Genomic DNA, 26,704 nt, shown 5'->3' on the forward strand with positions numbered 1-26,704 from the left:
ATGACGGACACTTCTAGAACTTCTTTTGATCATGGTGTTTCCCACAACAACAGAGAGGAAACAAGAAGACACGTGTACAATCATGTGGACATGTATGTGTGCACACGCACACATGCACACACACACACAGAGACTGACCATTGGTCACAAACTGAGGCAAAACATCTATGAAAAAAATGAGTCATTGACCAAACTCATCTCTCATATGGAACAAAATAATGCTTATGGAGGACATAGAAAATATCCCACAAAGCAGGAGAAGAGCAAATATGCTTAGAATAAAAGAAAAAAAATAGTGTAAACAAAAATTTCTATAACAGATACAGGAAAGGGGCCCACGTATCATAGATCATTAATTATTTATCACTGGGATGGAAAAGATGATAGCACAATTTCACCAACAACAGAGCAATTAGTCTGATCAGCGTGAGATTAAAAAAGGGAGTGCCCACCACACTCACTGTCAAGATCGGCATCAGAAAACAAACTTGCCTCAGCTTCTCATGTTTGGATGATGTATACTTTTTGTGAAAATATAGAATTTAACAGTGAAAATTTACATTGCAGTGTTTGGGTTTTTCAAAATTCTAACAACTATCTCTTGAAGTTATACTCCCTAGCATATACGCTTAGCTTAGAATATATTCCTTACTAGAGCCAAGGATCTTTTTTCTTTTTAAACTATACTTTATTATTTTCCCAATGTCAATCCTTTACTGATTAAATGTGGTTGTAAAATGAGATAGTTTATAAATTCAATTCTTCTGTATTGAAATCTCATTTCATACTCTTCTAAGTCATAAAATAGCTCAATGCTTTTTTTTTCTGATTTGGAAAACATCAAAACCACCGTCAAAATATCTCTTGATCTTTGTAAAGAAATATAAGAATCCATTTTGAGAGAATGATTGCTTTTGCTACTCAAGAACAATGCCATTAAATTCTCCTATGCCCCTGTTTATTTCTTACTAAATAAATGTTTCCTAAATAAATATATCTTAAGAAGAGTCATATTACTACATACATGATTTTTTAGTATATTGTTTTTTTATTTACATTTAGGCTCCACCTTTTGTTCCAAAATCCATGAATGCCATAGCTTGGAGGATGGTGCTGGTTCTACTGCATTTCTAAGAAGGAAAAAATTCTTCACTTAATTTTTATTTAATTTCTCCAAATCTCTCATTTTGCTTTCTATTACCATGAAGTTTTATTTTTGATAACTTTTAGCTATCTTTGCATTGATTACTCTTTTATTCAAAGGTTTAAATCTTGGACCTGTAAATATGTTATTAAGATGAACTATTTAACAAATGTGTTTAATATTAATGTGAACCGAGTATCTCAGAGCCCTTTCTTTCTAGCAACATTATGTAACTAAAACTCTACCTAATTTTCATTCTAAAATAATCTTCACATTAAAATAACTCTGTTTTTCATTATATAATGTGTGTGTGTGTGTGTGTGTGTGTGTGTGTGTGTGTGTGTGTGTGCTTGCTTATAGGTTTATACAATATGGAGGTCAAAAAAAGTGTGTTGAATCTGCTGGAATTGAGTTACAGGTGGTTGTGTTACTTGTGGGTGCTGTAGAGCCAACTCAGATCCTCTAGAATAACATCTAGTACTCCTACACGTAAGAAATCTCTACACCCCTGAGTTGTTACAATCTTAAATAACCAGTTCTATTATTCAAGATAAATATTGCAGAAATTTCTGTGTTCTTAAGAGTCTCTAAGCAGAATAAACCTTTCACTTCTAGTCACTATTTTCAGTTACATTTTTTTTTATTTCTACACTTACATGGGTTCTGAATTCTCTACTATTGCTCATTTGACTTCAGTATATCATTTGTCACATACGTCTTTGACTGAGAAATCTTGGAACAAACTCAAGAATTCTTAAGCAATGAGAAAAAATATTCTTCAAGTAGTTTGCAGATAAATTGGATACTAGAAGCATGTCAGAATACTAGATATTCATGAACTGCAGTTAATTTGTAAAGGAGAAAATTTGAAATAAAAATTTGAATAGTGTTGTTTTTAGGTCAACAATAACATTTTGTTGTTTTTATGGTGCTTGTTGTCTTACTCAAACTAGGTATATTCCAGCCTACAAGTGTGGTGCCTATGAAAGGGTTTTGAATGATTCCATTAAGTAGCATGACCCTACTAAAAGAATTAGAAAACAGAAAAGGCTGGAATCATGTATGTCAGTAGAGATCAATTATTAACAAATTCCTAGGGAGCCATATATTTCAATGTTCTTAGCTTGATAATGTTTCACCAAAAACAAATTCTGTAATAAATTATTAAGGTCACTTCTGAGTGCTAGAGAGCAACATTCCTTCTGTCTGTGGCCTGGTTTATAAAGATTTTAATACTGTTCTTCTTCAAATTGGTGTGATACATAACAGTGACATTTTTCTTCATAACGAAATCTGAATGAATACAATAAAATCACATGCATGTAGAAACATATGAAAAGATGATCATTGGTGATTTGTAAATGCACAGATACTAGAACTAGAACAGAGAGGTTCTGAACAATTACTGATTGTAGAGGCAATGGAAATGATTAATGCACTGAACTTCAGGTGTGTGTGTGTGCATAGGTTTAGTTCTATAACCTATTTTTATTCTCAAGACATGAGGGATTTTATTAGTCATTTATTTGCTGTGTGTTCTACAAAATAGCTACTCTATCTAAAGTCACAAAAGTGAGCTTAACCAAATTCACTTATGCTATGATAGCAGGTCTATCCACTTTGGGTGGAATCGAACACAATGACCAACACTCACATGTCAAATGGTCTGATGGCTCTCTGCTTAGGTTTATTAATTTCTCGTAAATATCTTCTTATGCTTCAATAAACCAAACTAGCTTTCTTGTGTGAACTTTTAAGAAGAATGTTCTAAAAGTACAAACTCTGAAATTACAAGGCTCTTAAAGCCTAGGCTCATCTATTGATGTATTCCCCACTACTCTCAGTTACTTCAAGTTCCCAAGGACAGCAAGGATTCTGTGAGTGGGGAATATTCAACACCACTATTAAAACACGATGAAAAGTACTGTGGTCGCTGAAGTTTACCAATAAGGTTGTGCAACAGCAAAATGTTTCCAAAAATAGCTTTTCTAACAAGAGAGACATGTGACAGGTTTAAATTATTGAGAACATTAACCAAAAATAAGGAGCATTTGTTGTTTTATACACATTTCATTACAGACATTATGTCTTATTTACCTTTTTTCTCAGGCAGACTAGTCTATCACTTATAGTAAATGATATAGTTTTACTATTAAAATATTGAATTATCAGTAAAGTTTTAAGCATAAACATATTTTTAAATATTTCACATGCTTCTAAACACAATAATAGTGTTATTATGTGAAAATTCTAGGACTCCTAGTGCACTTGAGTTGGGAAATTTGGAAAAAAGCCATGGGGATGTTTTAATCTAATGATCAAAGAGCCTTATGTGCATTAAATGTACTACTCATATTACAAGCAGAGAACTCCAACTTGATATAGATGTCTATAGTACATTTCCCTTCACATTAGTACAGAATATATGAAGCTGTTTATGAACTACGTCCAGTGTGAAATTCCTTATTTTGAGTGTATATATGTTTAAGCATGGTGTTAAAACCTTTTAAGTGAGATACAAGTTCTATAGCTATATCTCATACGGTCTTTTCAATTTGGGATTCAAACTTTATTTATTATTTAAGATTTTTTTGTATGCATATGGAGGGCTATGTTAGTATATGCTGAATGTGTGTAGCTACAGACAGAGAGCAGAAAAACCAACCTTATCAGAGACTGTGTGCTGCTTCACAGGGGTGCTGGGAACTAAACTCAGGCCCTTTGCAATTATGCTGTGAGCTCTTAATTGCTGAGTCATCTCTCAAGACCTTGGGTTTGAATTTTAAATTCAGAAATTTCAAACATAGGCATACATTATAAAGGGGGAAATTATAAGTTTCCTTTTAACACATTTAAAGAAGAATTAAGAATGACAAAAGATAACATCGAAAGAATCAAAAATGGACATTTTCTATCTTTTGAGAAAATAGCAGTTGTATAATTTCATGGTCTTTTAAAATGCAGTTGTCAGAAAAACTGCAGGCTGCAAGCATTAGTGAGGATTTACTTGATCAGTAGCTTAAGGAGTTTGTCATGTTGTCTATAAATGATACTGAATTACTAGGAAATTATATAGATAAAGATGTTCATCTTTGATTTCAAAAGAAAGAGAAAACAATTAGGCATAATTAACTGAAAAGCCAAATTGTATAATTTAAACCATCTATACAATACTTCTTTTTATGTACTACAAGGATATAAAATGTAATCTCCTTGAAATTAAGAAGTCATCTCCAAAACCACGGATTGTCTGGTAGGTCGGTTAGGACCGTGTCTCTTCTACTCAGACACCAGCAGTTAGCACAGATGTTTGTTACTTTCTGAGGCATCCACAGAGCAGGTTGGAGGTTTCCAAAAGAGATATACTGGACATTTCTCCCAAACAACTGCTCCTAGGAAGTGAGCTATGAGTGAGATCTGATTGGTTAGTAAGCTTCTGAAGCTTCACTTTACATCCATGAAGTTCCACGAATCTCTTAAGAACTGACTTCACTTGATGCTGCTGATGTGTTTCCTTGCTTTCCTCCTAACAGCAAGATCAAGTTTTCTTGCCTTGGTATTTATACAGCATCTTTTCGTCTTGCCTTTAGCAGATGGTCTGACGGATTCTGTCACAGGGTACTTTTTTTGCAAGCATTTGCTATTCAAGCTACATCTCTTTGTGCTTATCCCATTTGCATGACAGAACAAGGTGTCCTATAGTATGAAAAAAAGAAATCCTCAGCTTACCTATTGTTTTTAATTCTTTTCTGCCCAAATGCAAAAACCAAGTATTTCACACCAGGGTACACTTATATTTTATGATTCTTTTGCAACATTTGTTGTGAGTTTAGACATTCTTTAGCTAATGAAGCATATAAATTTAATATAAATACTAGTGTAGATGTCAATATTAAAGATAAATCTCAGGAAATCAATGCCATTGCTAAATGGGACTATCCATTAATATAAATTTATTTTAAATTAAATGTCTGTCATTATACAAAGAGGAATCATAATCTGTTATTACTGCTATTCACGTGAAAACATTTGATTTAAAAAATAAGGAGTAGAAATAATAATTATTTCTCAGTTTAATCCAATACAGGAATAAATTCTACAACCATATAGTATAAATTATTACTCCATTTCTTAAAAATCATCAACTTTCTTTTCCTGTCTCTGCTCCTATTCTCTCTATATATTACTACCTTTTTATTTTGATAGGTGTATTTCCCATGATAATTTTTAATAGCAAAAAAAGTCAGTAAATAAAGCTGGAAAATAATACCAACTGCCCCAAATAAATACTACATTTTAGTAAAGACAAAAGTAGTGATAGGTATTTTCTCTCACACAGATATAGGCCAGATTAGACAAGATAAAATAGATGACAGTGGGTTTATTAGGTGGCAACTTTTGGGTGAGTTCAGTGCTCTCACAGGTGGAGGTCAGTGAAGTCAATCAGGCAAACTAAGGGAATTGTATAAAGCTTTGTGAAGGAATGATGACGCACCAGCTAGGACTTAGTAAATAACTTAGTAACTTAGTAAATAACTGAGCCTCTGAGCAGGTACTCTTGGGTGGGCTGCCAGAAACACGGAGATAAGGAGTGATGACATGCTAGCCCAGAGTTTTTTCTCTGCAGGTGGGGATGGGTGCAGGCAGGGGGCGGGGGACAATGGGGTTTCCCAGTTTGTGTCCTGGATGAGCAGGGGTTTTTGCCTAACAAGAAAAGCAAAAACATGTTAAAGAAATTGACACATTGCCAAGATGTACGTCACTGTCAACCTACCTTTTATTCCATTCAGTTTTAAGGCAGTTACAAGTACTCTCCATCCTCAACAGAAATAACAATCTATGTTCTTCTGGCACTGAGAACATATTTTAGACTAAATGCAGTCACTAGGCAGGCAGCTAGTGACTTAGAGCAGGCAGGAAAAGTAAAAGGAGCTGCTAGGCTGCATGTCTGCCTTGGTGCTGGCTTGTCCTGAGTGCCCGTGAGAAAATGCAGAAAGCAGTCAATAATGGGGTTCCTTAGTCCATGTTTCACAGGTGGGAAACAGCGGACTCTGGGACGAATGCTGTGGCTCCCAGTCTCCTGTGTACATGAGATCTCAGATCCATGCTTCCCCTAAGAGCATCCAAGCACCAAGGGCATACAAGGAGGAAGGGGAAGTCAGAGCCCAGCACAGGCACGAAACCCTGCTTGGTTCCAAGTAAGTGCTGAAGTACAGAGGTCCTGGGAGAGAGAAGGCCTTCTCAGGGAGATTTAGGCACAGTCCTTTGTGATGAAGGCCTCCTGCCTTGACAATCTTTAATGAAGACATGGTCCTTGCTCGTCCGAACTGCTTTATTTGATGGAGGATGAAATGGAGGAAGAGAATGCACACACCTTACTCAGGTTGAACCAAGGATTAAATACCTTTTGAGAGGAAGAGTGCCAGGAAGGGAAGCTTATTGGCTAAACACTCAAGGCCTACCTAGATACCTCATTAACATAGAGGACTCCGGATTTTCTGCTACATGACTGATTGCTGTGACTCTCTCAGTAGGGTGTCCTGGTTGCATGGTCCACAGTTGGTAGAGATAGACAGGGGGTGGCCCCACTCCTACCTACCATTCTCAATCTGAGATTTATGGGGTTTTATCTCACTTAACAGTTCTGCCTGGTAGCATAGTCTATTGGCCCTACAAGGAGTCTGAATCCTGCTAGACACAGGAGCCTCCATCCTTTCAGTATATTCCCTACGTTTTGCCCTCTCCTAGGGTTTATACTTCTGCAAAATGGTCATGCTCTCTTTAGAACCAGGTTTTCCCCAGAGTTCAGTGTGTTCTGTACAAATGTAAAAGGCACAAGAATGTATAAAGATCTGAGAACCCATTGAATTGGAATGTTTTCTAGATGAACGTAACAGTGCTTCAGGCATGATTCTCCCCCAGTGAGATCCCTAAGAGTTGGAGTCGGCTCTAGGTACAACAAACCACCACATATATTGTTTTCTGCTCCCTGTATTTCAGGGATCTTGGTTCACACCCTTTGTAACGTCATTGGTTGGGTGCCCCCAAAGCTAATTACCTACTTGCCTTATGAATCTTCTTCTATATTTTAGTTCCATTTCCTGCTCAAACGTAATCCCCATTTCATGTGACAAAGGAAGAGGTGCTGTTTATTTCTCAACCCAGAGAATTACTCTGATGAATAAATGTACAAACCTAGTCCTAAGTAGCTGCAGCACTGGAGGGCTGAGGCTGGAGAATTGGGAGCGTTGGAGGGCAGCCTGGGCTGCACAGAGTCAGGCCTCTCCAGGATTGAGATTAAATCCTACGAAATGTAAATGAAAGAAAACTTGAGAATGGCAGTCTGTGAAGAGTCTGAAGAAAATCTCTGTTCCTCCAAAGTTGTGATGTTATGATCAAGCATTTTACTTAATCCTACCAGGTCCATGCAGGTGGAGGTCTGCAAAGATCTCTGGAAACATCCTCCCGGTCTTCTCTCTCAAATGGCTCTGAATTCCCTCAGCCTTCACCCGACCACTTTGAGGGAAAGTGGAGGACCCAGAAGACTTCCGAAGTGAGAACTTCACTTCCTCTGGCCAACTGCTGCACAGTTGACTACCTTGCTCACCTTTTAAATCATTTTAAGTTATGGATTATTTTCTGTCAAGTTGAAAGTGGATATTGTAAGACATGCCAAAGAAACTCTGCAAAAATTTGAGGTGTTTTTCCTTTCAAAATCTTGATGGATAAAGATCAATGAAACCTATTCTTCAAAGAACCATTCAGCTTTTCCCCACCAGCCATATCCATCTAGCTTCAGGAAGTCCCTGAAACTGACCAGATTCAGTAGACCCTTACCTCCTTAAGAGCATGTAAACAGTAAAGGCTACTGAGAAATCTCAGATAAGCCAAACTGTAAAGAGGACTCTCAGATAATTCTAGCCACGTTGAGGTTTCAGATATGATGGATTTATATGTCATTCATAATCAATGGGTAGCATTTTCTTTTTTCTATGCTTTTATCTGCCCGTTCTATCTTTCTTCTCACTATACTCCCTAACCTCAACATTGTTAACACATTGTGAAATGAATAATTAATTCCAATCTTTTTACATTGCCAACGTTTTTAAAACTCCAACTAAATTTCTACGTTCCATCTCAAAGCTAAAACAAACAACAGCAACAGAATGAGCAACATCAAACTCCTTAATTTTACACACCATTTCTTTGTTTCTAATGCAGTTCTGCTTTGGCCCCAAGGGGCTCTACACATTTCTGTTTTAGGTCCTCTGCACTAGTGTGGAAAGCACATCAGTAAAGAAACGGAATACAACACATCTCAGGCATCATTCTTACCTCTTTCCCCCTATTAAAATGGAAATATTTCAATGAATTCAAACAGACCTATGGCTTTGCTGTCAGACAAGCCTTCTTTACTACAGTCCAAAACAAGAAAAATTGACTTCATGCCTGGATGTTTTCCCCATTAAAATAGCTATTTACGTTTGCTTGTTTTTACAAAAACTGCTTGTGCAAGTACTTTAGGCAATTCCCAAATGTTTCTTTAATTAAATTAGATTTTAAAAGCATCCAGAATAGCAGCACTCCAGGAGATAATCTGAATTTAGGACACATTTTGAAAAAACTCCTGCCCTAAACCTTCCTTTTAAAAATACAAAATGGCCTTAACAAGTGGGTTATAATAATTTTACTCCCACTGTTCAGCTTCTACTGCTTAGCTTCTTGCCATGGGTTGTCATTTTTTTTTCCCGGAATTGAGGACTGAACCCAAGGCCTGCACTTGCCAGAAAAATGCTCTACCACTGAGCTAAATCCCCAATCCCGTAGGTTGTCATTCTTATCCTCAACCTTCCATGGCTTCCAAAGAGCTCAAGGTTTACCTGGGATAACTTTATAGCAAAGATTTTGTATTATATGAGATATACAAGTAATATAAATAAGTGGGCCATATAGGGTGACCTAGGACAAAACAGACAGCATATGTCTGGCCCCTAAGGTATGTGTTATAAATACAAGAACTACAATCTTTGGGCAGAAAGTTCAACTGTGTGTTTTAAAAGATATATATACCTTATATTTATTTATGTTTAATTGTAGGTGTCTGTGTGAGTACCTGCAGAGGTCAGAAGAGGACCAGCTGGAATTACAGGTGATCTTGAGCCACCTAATGTATGTGGGGGAATTTAAGCTTGAGTCCTTTGGAAGAGCAGTAAACACTCTTATCTGATGTGCCATTTTTCTACTTTAGATGTGTGTATTTATTTTTTATGAGAAGCAGAAATTCCAGGTTTCTAGGTAAATCTCTGTGTTTTCCCAACATTTGCTGTCTTTTCTAAATGTGAATATTACAATTATATTGACATATAATGTTATCACTATCAAAATCCAAACAAGACAGGAGACTTTTGGTTTAGTGATATAACATTTGCCTATCCTGCTTTGAGTTTGACCCACAATACTTTTAATACACGGTTAGGTAAATAAGGGAGTAATACTTGCATCTAACTTTATTTTGGGAAATAGACGATAGAAAGTCAAAGGGAAAAAAGGAAGAAATGTTTTTTTAAAAATATAAAATTTGGTTTTATTTTTCATTGACATATACTTATTTATTTTGAAGATAATGTTTTAATTACAGCATTTCTCCCTTTACTATTCTTTTTTCCAAACTTCCTCCACCCCCCACCGATCTCCATTTATACCTTTCTTTTTCACCAGTTGTTATTATTACCTTCTATCAAGTAGACAAAACTAGCCAGTACTGTCATAATTTTATATTACTACTTTTTCTTTTATTGGTTATTTTCTTTATTTAGATTTCAAATGTTATCCCTTTTCCCAGTTCCCAGCTGGCAAACCCCTGTCCCATTCCTTCTTCCTCCTTCTGTTTCTATGAGGGTGCTCTGCCACCCATCTACCCAATCCTTCCCTCCTCCCTGCCCTGGCATTTCCCTATACTGTAGCATCTAATCTTCAAACGATCAAGAGCCTCTCCTCTCACTGATGCCCAACAAGGCCATCCTCTACTACATATGAGGTTGGAGCCATGAGTCACTCCATATGTATACTTTAGTTGGTGGTCTAGTCCCTCGGAGCTCTGGGAGGTCTGATTGGTTGATATTGTTGTTCCTCCTATTGGAATGCAAATCCTGTCAGGTCCTTCAGTCCATTCTCTAACTCCTCCATTGAGGACCCTGTTCTCAGTTCACCGATTGGCTGCTAGCATCTGCCTCTGTATTTGTCACACTCTGGCAGAACCTCTCAAGTGACAGCTGTGACTGACAGGTTCCTCTCAGTATGTACTTCTTGGTTTGCTGACTATATATGGGATGGATCCCCAAGTATGACAGTCTCTGGATTGACCTTCCTCCAGCCCTGCTCCACATTTTGTCTCCATATTTCCTCCTACGAGTATTTTCTTCCCCCCTCTTAAAAGGACTGAATCATCCACACTTTGGTCTTCCTTCTTCTTGAATTTTATGTGGTCTGTGAATTGTATCTTGGGTATTCCCAGCTTTTGAGCTAATATCCACTTATCAGTAAACACATTCCATGTAAGTTCTTTTGTGATTGTGTTAACTCACTCAGGACATTTTCTGGTTCCATCCAGAAATTTTAATATGAGAGAGAGAGAGAGAGAGAGAGAGAGAGAGAGAGAGAGAGAGAGAGAGGAAGCTTGAGAAATGAATAGTTAGATGAGACAGAGTTTTGTGTAGCATCCTGTTGTGAAGATTATTAAGACAGGAAATAAAATAACTCAAAATTGTTTTGGAAAGTTCCTGAAACTGACCAGATTCACTAGACCCTTACCTCCTTAAGAGTATGTAAATAATAAACAGTAGGGAAAGTCATTCTCAGGTAAGCAGAAAAGCCAAAGTACAAAGAAGGCTTTCAGATAATTCCAGCTACCTAGAGGAAGCATATGTCAGCCAAAGTGCCCCAAGGAAACAAAACTAGCTGAACTGCCTGGAAAAGGCTTAGACCAACTGACCAACTTGATAAGGACAGGCCCCAATCTGGTGAGCTGCTTGTATGCTATGCAGTGTGCTTCATGTTCCAAGCTTTGTGAGTTGTCACCAATGTCTGATGGGCTTAGGTAATGCAGATGTCCTTGAGACTTTTTTGCCCCTGCAATATTCCTGTAAGTAAGTCCACTAAAATTCATTGATTCACCAAACAAGACTTTGGTGGTATCTATGTTTTGTCTGTCCTGGACTCACTATCTGGGAAAAGAAGGTCTGTGTGACCTCTTCTTGGTCAGTGGGCAAATTTTAATTGTTACTAAAGTGTTGTTAAAATGTCAAAAACCACTGTCAGGGTTATATTATGTTCTGAAAGTTTATATTGCAAGCAATTCCCATATTTATTTTCATGAAAATAAGCAAAGATTTTGGTGTTGGGCTATTTTATCTGTTTAATTAGAATTTCTTATATCCTCTCTTGGTGCTCAAACTTCCTTGAGCATTAGAACTACCACCTGAATAGTGATCAGACTATTCCTCAGGTATACCCAGCCACTCTGAGCACTCTACTGAGAAAATGAAACAAGAAGGGGAAGATTGGAGTTGACTGACATTTCTTCTAAAGTCGCAGTCTCATTTAGAGCTGATTATAACCATTTTGTGATAGACCTTTTTCAATCACATGCATTCATGAACCATTTCTACCTACACAAGAGAAGCACTTTTCTGATGGAGGAACCACTACAACTGATGGAGCCTTAGCTTTGATGGTCCAAAATTCAAGGCTTAAGGACTAAGAGTGGTACAAAATATTTGACCAAGCAAGTACCAGGGAAGTTTCAAATACCTCTTTTTGGATTACTAAAGTAGGCTATAGTGCCAGGGAAATGTTAGTGTTCCCCCATAATACGGACAGGAGCCAATCTGAGGCAACTCACAAACGGGTCTTTATTTGAGCTAGCTTGGGCCTCCCCAGTGGACTATCATCATGCAGGACAGTTTTGGTGAAGCACAAAATGTCTATCAGAGTAAGGCTTTATAGTAAGCAGCAAGCAGGGAATATGTGTATAAGCATCTAAGTGGAAAAGTACTGGGGCTTTTACCATAATAGGCTGCTGCTGGGAGTCATATCATAAACTTAATTTCTGTTCCCCTCTGTATTAGTGGTTGTTAGGCAAGGGGTGGGTTTGTCACCTGTGGGTACAGGATTGCTGGAGGAATAACCTGGAGACACTGATCTTGTTGTTAATTAGCATAGAGACTGGAGTTGGCTCAGATTTTTTTGGAGGGCCACTTGGAAATTAATGCAAGGTATCAGCCTGTTAGTTTACCTGAGTTTAAACATAGCCCAGGTTCTCTAAAATGGAGTCTAAACTTGGAAGATTTGTCATCTGAGGGTGCTCAGCTACTGCAAATGAACAGGTTAGGAGACATTCCTTTCTATTACCTTCCCTGGTCTTGTAATGTCTACACCGATAGAGATATCTCAGGAATGATCTTTTTCTTATCTGCCTTCAGTACTGTTTACTGAGTTAGAAACATGAGGCAGCACAAGGCGCAACAGATCAGAGGCTGCAGAGCTTATCAAGTGCCAATCTCAGCAGATGCTTGATCTAGCAGGAAGTAGGGTGGTCCCCCAGAGGTTTGAAGATACATTGGTTCCTATGCGGATCTGATCTTCAGAATACTGTGAACATTGCCTAACAGCTTTACAACATAAGAACCACACGTTCAAAGTAAATTGTTTATCCTTTGGGGAAAGCTTTATACTTCATAATTCTTCTGAACTCCCAGCACTGGAGATTACTGGTCTGAGAATTTATGTGTTTTCTCCTTGAAATCTGAAGAGTTCCCTGTGGTCTTTGAAATCTCAGGGTAATTGTCAATGGGCACCTTGACAGCTTTACTTATTACCTGGAGTTTTAGGATCGGCATGGTTTGTCACGCCACTTTCCAGTGCAAATCTCTGGCAAGCACTGCTTGACAACTGAAGACACAACTGTTATGAATGTATCAGGTGTGACCATTAGCATGGATCTACTGATGTTCCTTTTCCCAGCCTCTCTGTCATATCACTACCATGTAATATTTCAGATCCTATCAAGTTGTCCTCTGTGAAACCAGTCATGAGCAGAGATCATTTCTTAAATGGCCCTTTGTTATGTTCATGTTCTGTCCTAATAAAAGGAGTCATCCTGGCAGCATCCACTGACAACTGAAAGAGCAGTGTGAGAGTCAGTTGGATAGAAAGAATAGTGAGATAATGAGAAAGATTAGGTCATCAGCAATTTCAGAAAGTTGTCAAGACTTCAGATTCACATTCAAGTTCTGGACACTAGCCTGAATGCCATTACACCTGCTATTTCCAGCTATTCAAAGTCTACACAGGGAAGGCAATACATGAGGCTGGCTGGTGTAGGGGTGTAGCAATAGTGTGTGGTATTTGTTCTTCTACCCAAGTGCCACTCACTTTTTTGCTGCTCACTGCTGCCAAAACTGGGAGAAACAAAAGCTACTGAGGACAGCATTTTTAGTGATTGTTACCTATGAGTGCTCCCTAGATTGAGCAAACACTCTGTGTTACATATATGTGCTGGCCTTATCATGATAGAATTTCACACAGTAACTCTTTTGACTCCATCTGAAGGTTGAAAGTAATTAAATCTCACAAGTTCATTGGCTTAGTGTATCCTTAATGCTGAGAGGAATGAAATTCAAAAATTTAATTCCTTCCACTTAAATATATAAGACACCGTTCACATTTAAGTCCATGTTGAGAATCATATGTCCAGAAAGTGTGTGAATAGTTTGATTTTCAAATTGCTTATGAACCCAAGTGCTTTATGTATCAGTAACACTTAGATGCTTTAGTCTTGTTTTATATCATTATTTTAGTTACCAACCTACTTTGTTTCAATTTGGAGAAGAGTAACTGGATTAGAGAGGAAAGATTAAATTCTAGGGACTCCTCTTTTTTCCACCCCTTGTTAGTAAATGCATAGGAATTCTAGAATTATTAAACGATAAGCAAGGGAGATGCTCTTCCTTCTGCCTGTGCTCTGTATCTGTTCTGCTACAAAAAGGTGTTGCCAGCAACCAAGGTGAGACTTCCTATGTCACCATCAATCAAGGCAATAAGGACAGATCTTCAGAAGAGTTCGCTACTCAGTTGATTCTAATTTCTATGACGTTGGCATTAAAACTTACCATAATAATCCACCTCTTTTCAATTTGACACACCAAAATATCACTTTAAATACTATACCCTTATACAGTTGCAATACCCATTAAGTATTGTCTGTTATTAAGTACCCTGTGCTTTTATTAAGAAAAGCATATCTTGTAGGTGGGCCACATGAAACTCAGTAAAACTTTAAAGTCCTGGTGTACTTAAGAAATACTTCTGGTAGTCTTTGCTATATAATCCTCTCATCTGCTCAAGTGACACTGATAGCCTTTGGCCTTATTGCTTAAATTGTTAAAAGTATAACCTGGGACTGGGAACCTAAGGAGCTTTAAAGATGATAAAAATGTGAAAAACGTTTGAGCTTAATGTGTATATGTTAGTAAAAACTTCTATTTGAGTTCCACTTTTCTTTGGGCATTAGCCACAGTTGACCATGCATTTTTGTTTTTGTTTTTGTCTTGTTTCTCTCTTTGTTTTGTTTTTCCAGAAAAGAGTTTTTTCTTTATTAATTGATTAGTAAGCCAAGCAATTTCTCACTGGGATAGTATATTATTTATATAGCACCATCATTCTTACTCCTTTGATGCCAGTTGACTCAAGAGTATTAGGACTACAAAATATCAAGGAAGAGGTTCTGACTTCCAGTTCAACAGAATGTTTGCTGTGCCTCCAGGCAAAATCATTATTTCTTCTGGCATCAAAACTTCAAGGTTTAAAGAACACAGAAAGTTTTAGGAAAAGGAAGGAATTTTTTTCTAGTCAAAAAATTATTAAGAATCATAACCAATAGTGAGTTGTACTTCCCGTTTTGACTCCTTGATTTCTAGACTAGGGAATCCTGCCTATTGGAGAAACCATAATATATTTTGAACACTGACTCATCATATACAACTTTCTAAAAAAAACATGTCTAAGCCAATCACTTACTTTAGCCATTACTTTAAAAAGGACATTCCACCATTCTATCAACACTATGAACCTAAAGCACATGATACAATCAGCGGATCCCATAAGCATGAGCCACTCCTAATCTTCTCATCTGCTTTTTCTGGTCAGAAGTAGTGCTGTGTGGAATACCACATTGGTGGTTAAGACATTCTGTAATGGTGGTTTTTGTCAGAAAAAATATATTAAGGAAATTCAACTATAGAATCAAAATAAGTATCTATTCCAATAAGGATAAAGTCCTGACCTCTCCGCAATTGAATGAATTTAATTAAACCAACTAGTCACCAGGTCATGGTTGGTTACTAGGAGGAAGACAGCAATACAAGCAGTTCAGTATCAGTCCCTGCTGATGGAATATTAGCTTATAGATGCACCCAATTAAGCCTTAGACAAATGTTTATCACCTCCATCTATAGGGGCCACTAGGCAGTGACAGGAATGGCTGGAGAGAGAAGATAATTGATCAGATAATGGGTCATCTTACCAACTTCATTATTAAAGTCTTCCTCTTGTAAAGTTGCTTTCTAACATGAAATTACATTAAATGGAATTATCTTCAAGAAGAGTGCCCCCGATCCCGGCCTGCAGCAGCTCTCTGCTCCCAGACCCCGTGAGAGAGAGACCCAACCACCTGGTCAGGTGGGCACTCCTGAGGCTACAGAGCGGAAGAGACCACCAACACTGCCCACTCCTGCCCACATCCCTGGCCCAAGAGGAAACTGTATAAGGCCTCTGGGCTCCCGTGGGGGAGGGCCCAGGAGCGGCAGGACCCCTGCCTGAGACACCGCTGGAACCTGAAGGAAACAGACCTGATAAACAGTTCTCTGCACCCAAATCCCGTGGGAGGGAGAGCTAAACCTTCAGAGAGGCAGACAAGCCTGAGAAAACAGAAGAGACTGCTCTCTGCACATACATCTCAGATGCCAGAGGAAAACACCAAAGGCCATCTGGAACCCTGATGCACTGAAGGTCCAGGAAAGGGCGGCCCATATCTTCCTGGTTGCTGCCACAACAGAGAGCCCGAGGGCAGCACCCCGCGAGCGAACTTGAGCCTCAGGACCACAGGTAAGACCAACTTTTCTGCTGCAAGTGACCTGCCTGGTGAACTCAAGACACAGGCCCACAGGAACAGCTGAAGACCTGTAGAGAGGAAAAACTACACACCCGAAAGCAGAACACTCTGTCCCCATAACTGACTGTAAGAGAGGAAAACAGGTCTACAGCACTCCTGACACACAGGCTTATAGGACAGTCTAGCCACTGTCAGAAATAGCAGAACAAAGTAACACTAGAGATAATCTGATGGCGAGAGGCAAGCACAGGAACCCAAGCAACAGAAACCAAGACTACATGGCACCATCGGAGCCCAATTCTCCCATGAAAACAAACATGGAATATCCAAACACACCAGAAAAGCAAGATCTAGTTTCAAAATCATTTTTGATCATGATGCTGGAGGACTTCAAGAAAGACGTGAAGAAGTCCCTTAGAGAACAAGTAGAAGCCTACAGAGAGGAATCGCAAAAAGAATTTTTTTCAGAATCGCCTGAAAGAATTCCAGGAAAACATAAATAAACAAGTAGAAGCCCATAGAGAGGAGACACAAAAATCCCTGAAAGAATTCCAGGAAAACATAAATAAACAAGTAGAAGCCCATAAGAGGAGACACAAAAATCCCTGAAAGAATTCCAGGAAAACACAATCAAACAGTTGAAGGAATTAAAAATGGAAATAGAAGCAATCAAGAAAGAACACATGGAAACAACCCTGGATATAGAAAACCAAAAGAAGAGACAAGGAGCTGTAGATACAAGCTTCACCAACAGAATACAAGAGATGGAAGAGAGAATCTCAGGAGCAGAAGATTCCATAGAAATCATTGACTCAACTGTCAAAGATAATGTAAAGTAGAAAAAGCTACTGGTCCAAAACATACAGGAAATCCAGGACTCAATGAGAAGATCAAACCTAAGGATAATAGGTATAGAAGAGAGTGAAGACTACCAGCTCAAAGGACCAGTAAATATCTTCAACAAAATCATAGAAGAAAACTTCCCTAACCTAAAAAAAGAGATACCCATAGGCATACAAGAAGCCTACAGAACTCCAAATAGATTGGACCAGAAAAGAAACACCTCCCATCACATAATTGTCAAAACAGCAAACGCACAAAATAAAGATAGAATATTAAAAGCAGTAAGGGAAAAAGGTCAAGTAACATATAAAGGCAGACCTATCAGAATCACACCAGACTTTTCGCCAGAAACTATGAAAGCCAGAAGATCCTGGACAGATGTCATACACACCCTAAGAGAACACAAATGCCAGCCCAGGTTACTGTATCCAGCAAAACTCTCAATTAACATTGATGGAGAAACCCAGATATTCCATGACAAAACCAAATTTACACAATATCTTTCTACAAATCCAGCACAACAAAGGATAATAAATGGTAAAGCCCAACATAAGGAGGCAAGCTATACCCTAGAAGAAGCAAGAAACTAATCGTCTTGGCAACAAAACAAAGAGAATGAAAGCACACAAACATAACCTCACATCCAAATATGAATATAACGGGAAGCAATAATCACTATTCCTTAATATCTCTCAACATCAATGGCCTCAACTCCCCAATAAAAAGAAATAGATCAACAAACTGGATAAGCAACGAGGACCCTGCATTCTGCTGCCTACAGGAAACACACCTCAGAGACAAAGACAGACACTACCTCAGAGTGAAAGGCTGGAAAACAACTTTCCAAGCAAATGGTCAGAAGAAGCAAGCTGGAGTAGCCATTCTAATATCAAATAAAATCAATTTCCAACTAAAAGTCATCAAAAAAGATAAGGAAGGACACTTCATATTCATCAAAGGAAAAATCCACCAAGATGAACTCTCAATCCTAAATATCTATGCCCCAAATACAAGGGCACCTACATACGTAAAAGGAACCTTACTAAAGCTCAAAACACACATTGCACCTCACACAATAATAGTGGGAGATTTCAACACCCCACTCTCATCAATGGACAGATCATGGAAACAGAAATTAAACAGAGATGTAGACAGACTAAGAGAAGTCATGAGCCAAATGGACTTAACGGATATTTATAGAACATTCTATCCTAAAGCAAAAGGATATACCTTCTTCTCAGCTCCTCATGGTACTTTCTCCAAAATTGATCATATAATTGGTCAAAAAACGGGCCTCAACAGGTACAGAAAGTTAGAAATAATCCCATGCGTGCTATCGGAACACCACGGCCTAAAACTGGTCTTCAATAACAATAAGGGAAGAATGCCCACATATACGTGGAAATTGAACAATGCTCTACTCAATGATAAACTGGTCAAGGAAGAAATAAAGAAAGAAATTAAAAACTTTTTAGAATTTAATGAAAACGAAGGTACAACATACCCAAACTTATGGGACACAATGAAAGCTGTGCCAAGAGGAAAACTCATAGTGCTGAGTGCCTGCAGAAAGAAACAGGAAAGAGCATATGTCAGCAGCTTGACAGCACACCTAAAAGCTCTAGAACAAAAAGAAGCAAATACGCCCAGGAGGAGTAGAAGGCAGGAAATAATCAAACTCAGAGCTGAAATCAACCAAGTAGAAACAAAAAGGACCATAGAAAGAATCAACAGAACCGAAAGTTGGTTCTTTGAGAAAATCAACAAGATAGATAAACCCTTAGCCAGACTAACAAGAGGACACAGAGAGTGCATCCAAATTAACAAAATCAGAAATGAAAAGGGAGACATAACTACAGATTCAGAGGAAATTCAAAAAATCATCAGATCTTACTATAAAAACCTATATTCAACAAAACTTGAAAATCTTCACGAAATGGACAATTTCCTAGACAGATACCAGGTACCGAAGTTAAATCAGGGACAGATAAACCAGTTAAACAACCCCATAACTCCTAAGGAAATAGAAGCAGTCATTAAAGGTCTCCCAACCAAAAAGAGCCCAGGTCCAGATGGGTTTAGTGTAGAATTCTATCAAACCTTCATAGAAGACCTCATACCAATATTATCCAAACTATTCCACAAAATTGAAACATATGGATCACTACCGAATTCCTTCTACGAAGCCACAATTACTCTTACACCTAAACCACACAAAGACACAACAAAGAAAGAGAACTTCAGACCAATTTCCCTTATGAATATCGACGCAAAAATACTCAATAAAATTCTGGCAAACCGAATTCAAGAGCACATCAAAACAATCATCCAACATGATCAAGTAGGCTTCATCCCAGGCTTCAGGGATAGTTTAATATACGGAAAACCATCAACGTGATCCATTCAATAAACAAACTTAAAGAACAGGACCACATGATCATTTCATTAGATGCTGAGAAAGCATTTGACAAAATTCAACACCCCTTCATGATAAAAGCCTGGAAAGAATAGAAATTCAAGGCCCATACCTAAACATAGTAAAAGCCATATACAGCAAACCAGTTGCTAACATTAAACTCAATGGAGAGAAACTTGAAGCAATCCCACTAAAATCAGGGACTAGACAAGGCTGCCCACTCTCTCCCTACTTATTCAATATAGTTCTTGAAGTTCTAGCCAGAGCAATCAGACAACAAAAGGAGATCAAGGGGATACAGATCGGAAAAGAAGAGGTCAAAATACCACTATTTGCAGATGATATGATAGTATATTTAAGTGATCCCAAAAGTTCCACAGAGAACTACTAAAGCTGATAAACAACTTCATCAAAGTGGCTGGGTATAAAATTAACTCAAATAAATCAGTTGCCTTCCTCTATACAAAAGAGAAACAAGCCGAGAAAGAAATTAGGGAAACGACACCCTTCATAATAGACCCAAATAATATAAAGTACCTCGGTGTGACTTTAACCAAGCAAGTAAAAGATCTGTACAATAAGAACTTCAAGACACTGAAGAAGGAAATTGAAGAAGACCTCAGAAGATGGAAAGATCTCCCATGCTCATGGATTGGCAGGATTAATATAGTAAAAATGGCCATTTTGCCAAAAGCAATCTACAGATTCAATGCAATCCCCATCAAAATACCAATCCAATTCTTCAAAGAGTTAGAACAATTTGCAAATTTATCTGGAATAACAAAAACCCAGGATAGCTAAAGCTATCCTCAACAATAAAAGGACTTCAGGGAGAATCACTATCCCTGAACTCAAGCAGTATTACAGAGCAATAGTGATAAAAACTGCCTGGTATTGGTACAGAGACAGACAGATAGACCAATGGAATAGAATTGAAGACCCAGAAATGAACCCACACACCTATGGTCACTTGATTTTTGACAAAGGAGCCAAAACCATCCAATGGAAAAAAGATAGCATTTTCAGCAAATGGTGCTGGTTCAACTGGAGGTCAACATGTAGAAGAATGCAGATCGATCCATGCTTATCACCCTGTACAAAGCTTAAGTGCAAGTGGATCAAGGACCTCCACATCAAACCAGACCCACTCAAACTAATAGAAGAAAAACTAGGGAAGCATCTGGAAAACATGGGCGCTGGAAAAAATTTCCTGAACAAAACACCAATGGCTTACGCTCTAAGATCAAGAATCAACAAATGGGATCTCATAAAACTGCAAAGCTTCTGTAAGGCAAAGGACACTGTGGTTAGGACAAAACGGCAACCAAAGGATTGGGAAAAGATCTTTACCAATCCTACAACAGATAGAGGCCTTATATCCAAAATATACAAAGAACTCAAGAAGTTAGACTGCAGGGAAACAAATAACCCAATTAAAAAATGGGGTTCAGAGCTAAACAAAGAATTCACAGCTGTGGAATGCCGAATGGCTGAGAAACACCTAAAGAAATGTTCAACATCTTTAGTCATAAGGGAAATGCAAATTAAAACAACCCTGAGATTTCACCTCACACCAGTGAGAATGGCTAAGATCAAAAACTCAGGTGACAGCAGATGCTGGCGAGGATGTGGAGAAAGAGGAACACTCCTCCATTGTTGGTGGGATTGCAGACTCGTAAAACCATTCTGGAAATCAGTCTGGAGGTTCCTCAGAAAATTGGACATTGAACTGCCTGAGGATCCAGCTATACCTCTCTTGGGCATATACCCAAAAGATGCCTCAACATATAAAAGAAACACGTGCTCCACTATGTTCATCGCAGCCTTATTTATAATAGCCAGAAACTGGAAAGAACCCAGATGCCCTTCAACAGAGGAATGGATACAGAAAATGTGGTACATCTACACAATGGAATATTACTCAGCTATCAAAAACAACGAGTTTATGAAATTCGTAGGCAAATGGTTGGAACTGGAAAATATCACCCTGAGTGAGCTAACCCAATCACAGAAAGACATACATGGTATGCACTCATTGATATGTGGCTATTAGCCCAAATGCTTGAATTACCCTAGATCCCTAGAACAAACGAAACTCAAGACGGATGATCAAAATGTGAATGCTTCACTCCTTCCTTAAATGAGGAAAAAGAATACCCTTGGCAGGGAAGGGAGAGGCAAAGATGAAAACAGCGACTGGAGGAACACCCATTCAGAGCCTGCCTTACGTGTGGCCCATACATATACAGCCACCCAATTAGACAAGATGGATGAAGCAAAGAAGTGCAGACTGACAGGAGCCGGATGTAGATCGCTCCTGAGAGACACAGCCATAATACAGCAAATACAGAGGCGTATGCCAGTAGCAAACCACTGAACTGAGAATAGGACCCCCGTTGAAGGAATCAGAGAAAGAACTGGAAGAGCTTGAAGGGGCTCGAGACTCCATATGTACAACAATGCCAAGCAACCAGAGCTTCCAGGGACTAAGCCACTACCTAAAGACTATAAATGGACTGACCCTGGACTCTGACCTCATAGGTAGCAATGAATATCCTAGTAAGAGCTCGAGTGGAAGGGGAAGCCCTGGGTCCTGCTAAGACTGAACCCCCAGTGAACTAGACTGTGTGGGGGAGGGCGGCAATGGGGGGAGGGTTGGGAGGGGAACACCCATTAGGAAGGGGAGGGGAAGGGGGATGTTTGCCTGGAAACCGGGAAAGGGAATAACACTCGAAATGTATATAAGAAATACTCAAGTTAATAAAAAAAAAAAAAGAAAAGAAAAAAAAAAAGAAATACTCAAGTTAATAAAAAAAAAAAAAGAAGAGTGCCCCCACCAAAAAAAAAAGAAGAGACGAGTACCCATTAAGAGAGAACTACACACATACTCCTTCCCCAGATGTATTTCTTACCAATTTTTTAATTATACTACTTCTGAATCCCTGATCATGCATCCAAACGACCGGCTATAGATTATGAGCTGGTAAACAATGGTAAATGTGGCCATTTTTCCACCTAAGCAAAATGCACATCTATAAGCACTGCTTAAAATCCTCCCTGTTGTGACTTTCTTTCCCCAGTATCCTTCACAGTTGTGTCAGAAATGAATTAAAATACTGCAGCTGTCCACTTCTCAGTGGTGTCTGCACAGCAGCATGAAAAAGCTGCTATAAACCTAACCTTTGTTTTCACTGCCTCCCTCAGTCTATCAGAGGATGCATGCCATAAGGCAATAGATGCAGATACTTGAGATCAGATGAGATTTGAATGTTTGTGGGGATGAAAGGAATCTGGGCAACTTCTTACTGTAACTTGATTGCGTCCTCAGGACCTGCTCAGGCATATTGCATATATACCACTTTCACTTGATAATGGACTGTTTGTTGTTCTGTACATCTAATTTTATGGCTGGGTGGAAGAGAAAATAAAGACTTTGATTATAATGAGCCACTCTGGTCAAATGGAAGATTGGTGGTACATTCTCAAATATTCAGTTTGCAACAAAGACCTATAAATGGCTAAGATCTATCTCTCAAAAGGAGATTAGTTCTCTGAAGAAGATAGTAAGACCTTGCCCCGTAACACCAAGAGTTTTCACTGAAGTTCATTTATGGCGCATATAAAATGCATCAAACTGGGTTGGGGATTTGGCTCAGTGGTAGAGCACTTGCCTAGCAAGTGCAAGGCCCTGGGTTCGGTCCCCAGCTCTGAAAAAAAGAAAAAAGAAAAAAAAAAGAAGTCCTGAGTTCAATTCCCAGCAACCACATGGTGGCTCACAACCATCTGTAATGGGATCCGATGCCCTCTTCTGGTGTGTCTGAAAAGAGTGACGGTGTACTTACATACATTAAAAAAAATGCATCAAACAACACACTTGTCTACCACTAACACCTCAAGTACCATAGGGCATATTGGACTGCGCAGATTAAGTGATAGAGTAGCCTGTACAGCAAGCAGAATGGACCTATTCAAGAGTCCTGTCCTGCTCAAGACCCACTCAAAACTAACAGCTTTTGACTCATAGGTTTATAGGTCTAGATAACATACCCAAGTAACCAATGTGATACTCCCAAAACCTAAACAGGGTCACTGAGCATTGTGCTTACTTCATGGTAGTAGAATTAGTCAGGTGCAACAAGTTATCTTTCACTATAGAGCAAATATCTCTGCATGGCCCATACTTTGAGACTCATATAAATTTCCCTGAATAAGGTCCTTGATTTTGGTTAGATTTGTTTCCCATCCTCCAGTGAGAATATGTTTTAACAACAAACAAAATACTGGTTGCTATCTCCTACTCACTTGGCCAAACAACATATTATTATCAATATGGTGGAGTATATGCAGTGTAAACTTTGTGGAAGAAGAAAGTAATAAAGATCCCTTTTGATTTCTGTTATGACACAGGGCTGTATAGTAATATATCCCTGAGGTGAAACTGTAAAGTGAGTTTCTGTTGATCTTTCCAATTAAAAGAAAATTTTTTTGTTCTTCCTTATGGAAAAGTATGAAGAAAGGAGCATTTATTAGATAAATAGTTGTATATTATCCATGTTGCAAATGATATGTTAATCAGAAAAATTAAGGAAACCACATCTGGTACATCCATCAACTAAAATCAGAGTCACTACTTCATTAAGTTTCCAATAGTCAAATGCTATTTTGCCAAGATCCTTGTGTCTTCTATGTAGGCCAAATAGGAGAGTTAAGGACACTGATAGTAAGGATCATCATCTTGAATTATTGAAGTCCTTATGGTGGCACTGCTTTCTGTAATTTCTCCAGGAATTTGACTTTGTTCAAAGATAGTAAAAATAACCAATCAACATTTTTATTTTTCTACAAATGTTCAAAGGTTTTATAAAGACTCATCAAATTCTGTATACCTCACAAAAGGTGACCTAGAGGCAGCAAATGATTCCAAGTGAAATCCTTGATAAGTTCTTTAAATATTCACTGCGTGGACTTTTTGTACTCCCATGCTACCGACAGAGTCTTTAGGGGAAGAGAGTAGGTAGGCTCTATCCAGTTGGAGAATTAGCTCCAGATATCACCAAGCTTAGTAGAAAAACATCATTCTTATAATTCTGTTTCTCCAGAGCCACTCGTTATTCCTGGTGAATGGAGAATACTGTAGCAGCCCTGCCATTGGGTGTGAGTTAGTCTTGCCAAACTCTTTGGGGAAGAGTTTAACTTTATTTTAAGATAGATGAGAAATTATCAAAAAGTAATGAATTGGAAAATGAAATGATGGAAAACCTTTCTACGGCATTGTAGTAGGTGCAGAGGACATTTAATGGGAGGGGAGTGTATACTCCCATAACAGCCTTTGGACCATGTCTAATGGGAGCATTTCCTCTATCTTGAAGATCAGTTTCTGAATTTACTTGAATCAATGCATTAATAGATCACAAGAGACTGGCAATTTGTAGAAGGTTTGAAAGAGGAATAAAGGAAAGAAAGCATTCTTAAATAAGAAAGGATTTCTACATTTACAAAAATTATCTAAATTTTGAAATTATCAAACTTGTCATTTCATAGTTCACAGTAATGAATACTATTTGTTTAATTTCTTAAAACAGTTTGAAGATATTGCAATTAAATTTTTATGGGAAGTCATAGTTTAGGCTTTTAGTACTCATATTTAAAAAATTAATTTTTTTGGCAGTCCGGTGGAGCTTGCTGGAGCAGGAACCTAGAGGGGTGGGTTTGCAGGTGGCCTTCCATAGCGGCGGTTCCGCCCACTCCCCCTACCCCCCAGGTCCCTCTTCTTGGCCCTCTCCGCTGGCTGTGGCAGCTTGCTGGGTCCACTTCCTGCCTCTGCTCAGGAGGACCTACAGAAGAGGGACCAGAGGGACACGCTGGTGCATGTTTGCCGGGAGATGTGGTGGTACAGTGGAAGCTATTCTGACATGTCCACTGGAAGTTGTCAAAAAAAGGCTGCAGTCATCTTCTGTGACACTATATATTTCTGAAGTTCAGTTGAACACCATGGCTGGAGGCAGTGTCAACAGAGTAGTGTTCCCTGGACCTCTTCATTGTATAATGGTTATCCTGGAAAAAGAGGACCCTCACTCATTATTTAGAGGATTAGGTCCCAATTTGGTGGGAGTGGCTCCCTCCAGAGCAATATACTTTGCTGCTTATTCAAACTGCAAGGAAAAGTTGAATGGTGTTTTTGGTCCTGATTCTTCCCAAGTACACAAGATTTCAGCTGCAATGGCAGGCATTTACTGTACATTTCTCCCGAGAAAAGAATGAGATCGTGTTATCTCATGCTCCCTAACTGCAGGTCACTTCCTGTAGAAATATGGACTAACTTAAACCTCGTTTTACTGTGATCACTGCAACAAACCCCATTTGGCTTATAAAGACTCGGTTACAGCTTGATGCAAGGAATTGTGGCGAAAAGAGAATGGGTGCTTTTGAATGTGTTCGTAAAGTATATCGGACAGACAGACTGGGAAGATTTTATAGGGACATGTCTGCCTCATATGCTGGCATATCAGAGACAGTTATCCATTCTATTATTTATGAAAGTATAAAGCAAAAGCTACTGGAATGTAAGATTGCTTCTATGATGGAAACTGATGAGGAGTCTGTGAAAGAAGAATCAGATTTTTGTGAGAATGATACTAGCTGCTGCCACATCAAAAACCCATACAGATCTTCTTTTCAGACACTGTCTTTGATTGTTCAAGAAGAAAGCTATGGGTCTTTTTACCGTGGCCTTACAACTCATCTGGTGAGACAGATTCCAAACACAGCTATTATGATGGCCACCTAGGAACTGGTGGTCTACCTACTCAACGGATAGCAGCAGGGGCTGCCCTGCTGCAGAGCAGGAAGACCAAAAGATCACAGTGGACCATGGAATCTTGAAGCCAGCATGGTGGTCAGAAGACTATGGTAGTGGGGAAACATGTAACTACTGTGGCTGACTGGAAGTTTGGTTTTAGGAAGTAAGATACCACACCACATTAATCTTTCAGTGAGGAAACCCTTGACTGCCTCTTAGAGAATTCTTTGAAAAGCATTCTTTTCTCAAAATTGCCATTTTCTCTACTATTCAGCTCAAGTTTTGTTTTACTGGTTTATGACAGTCAGAATATAGTGTGAATTCCATGAGCAT

At 38.7% G+C, this 26,704-nt stretch overlaps 1 pseudogene; it reads left to right on the forward strand.

The window, feature by feature from the left end:
• Positions 1-26,389, forward strand: Slc25a36-ps1 (solute carrier family 25 member 36, pseudogene 1; annotated as a pseudogene).
• The last annotated feature ends 315 nt before the right edge of the window (positions 26,390-26,704 follow it).

This window comes from Rattus norvegicus, chromosome 5 (assembly GCF_021556685.1).
Source record: "Rattus norvegicus strain SHRSP/BbbUtx chromosome 5, alternate assembly SHRSP_T2T, whole genome shotgun sequence".
In the NCBI taxonomy this organism is placed as follows: Eukaryota; Metazoa; Chordata; class Mammalia; order Rodentia; family Muridae; genus Rattus; species Rattus norvegicus.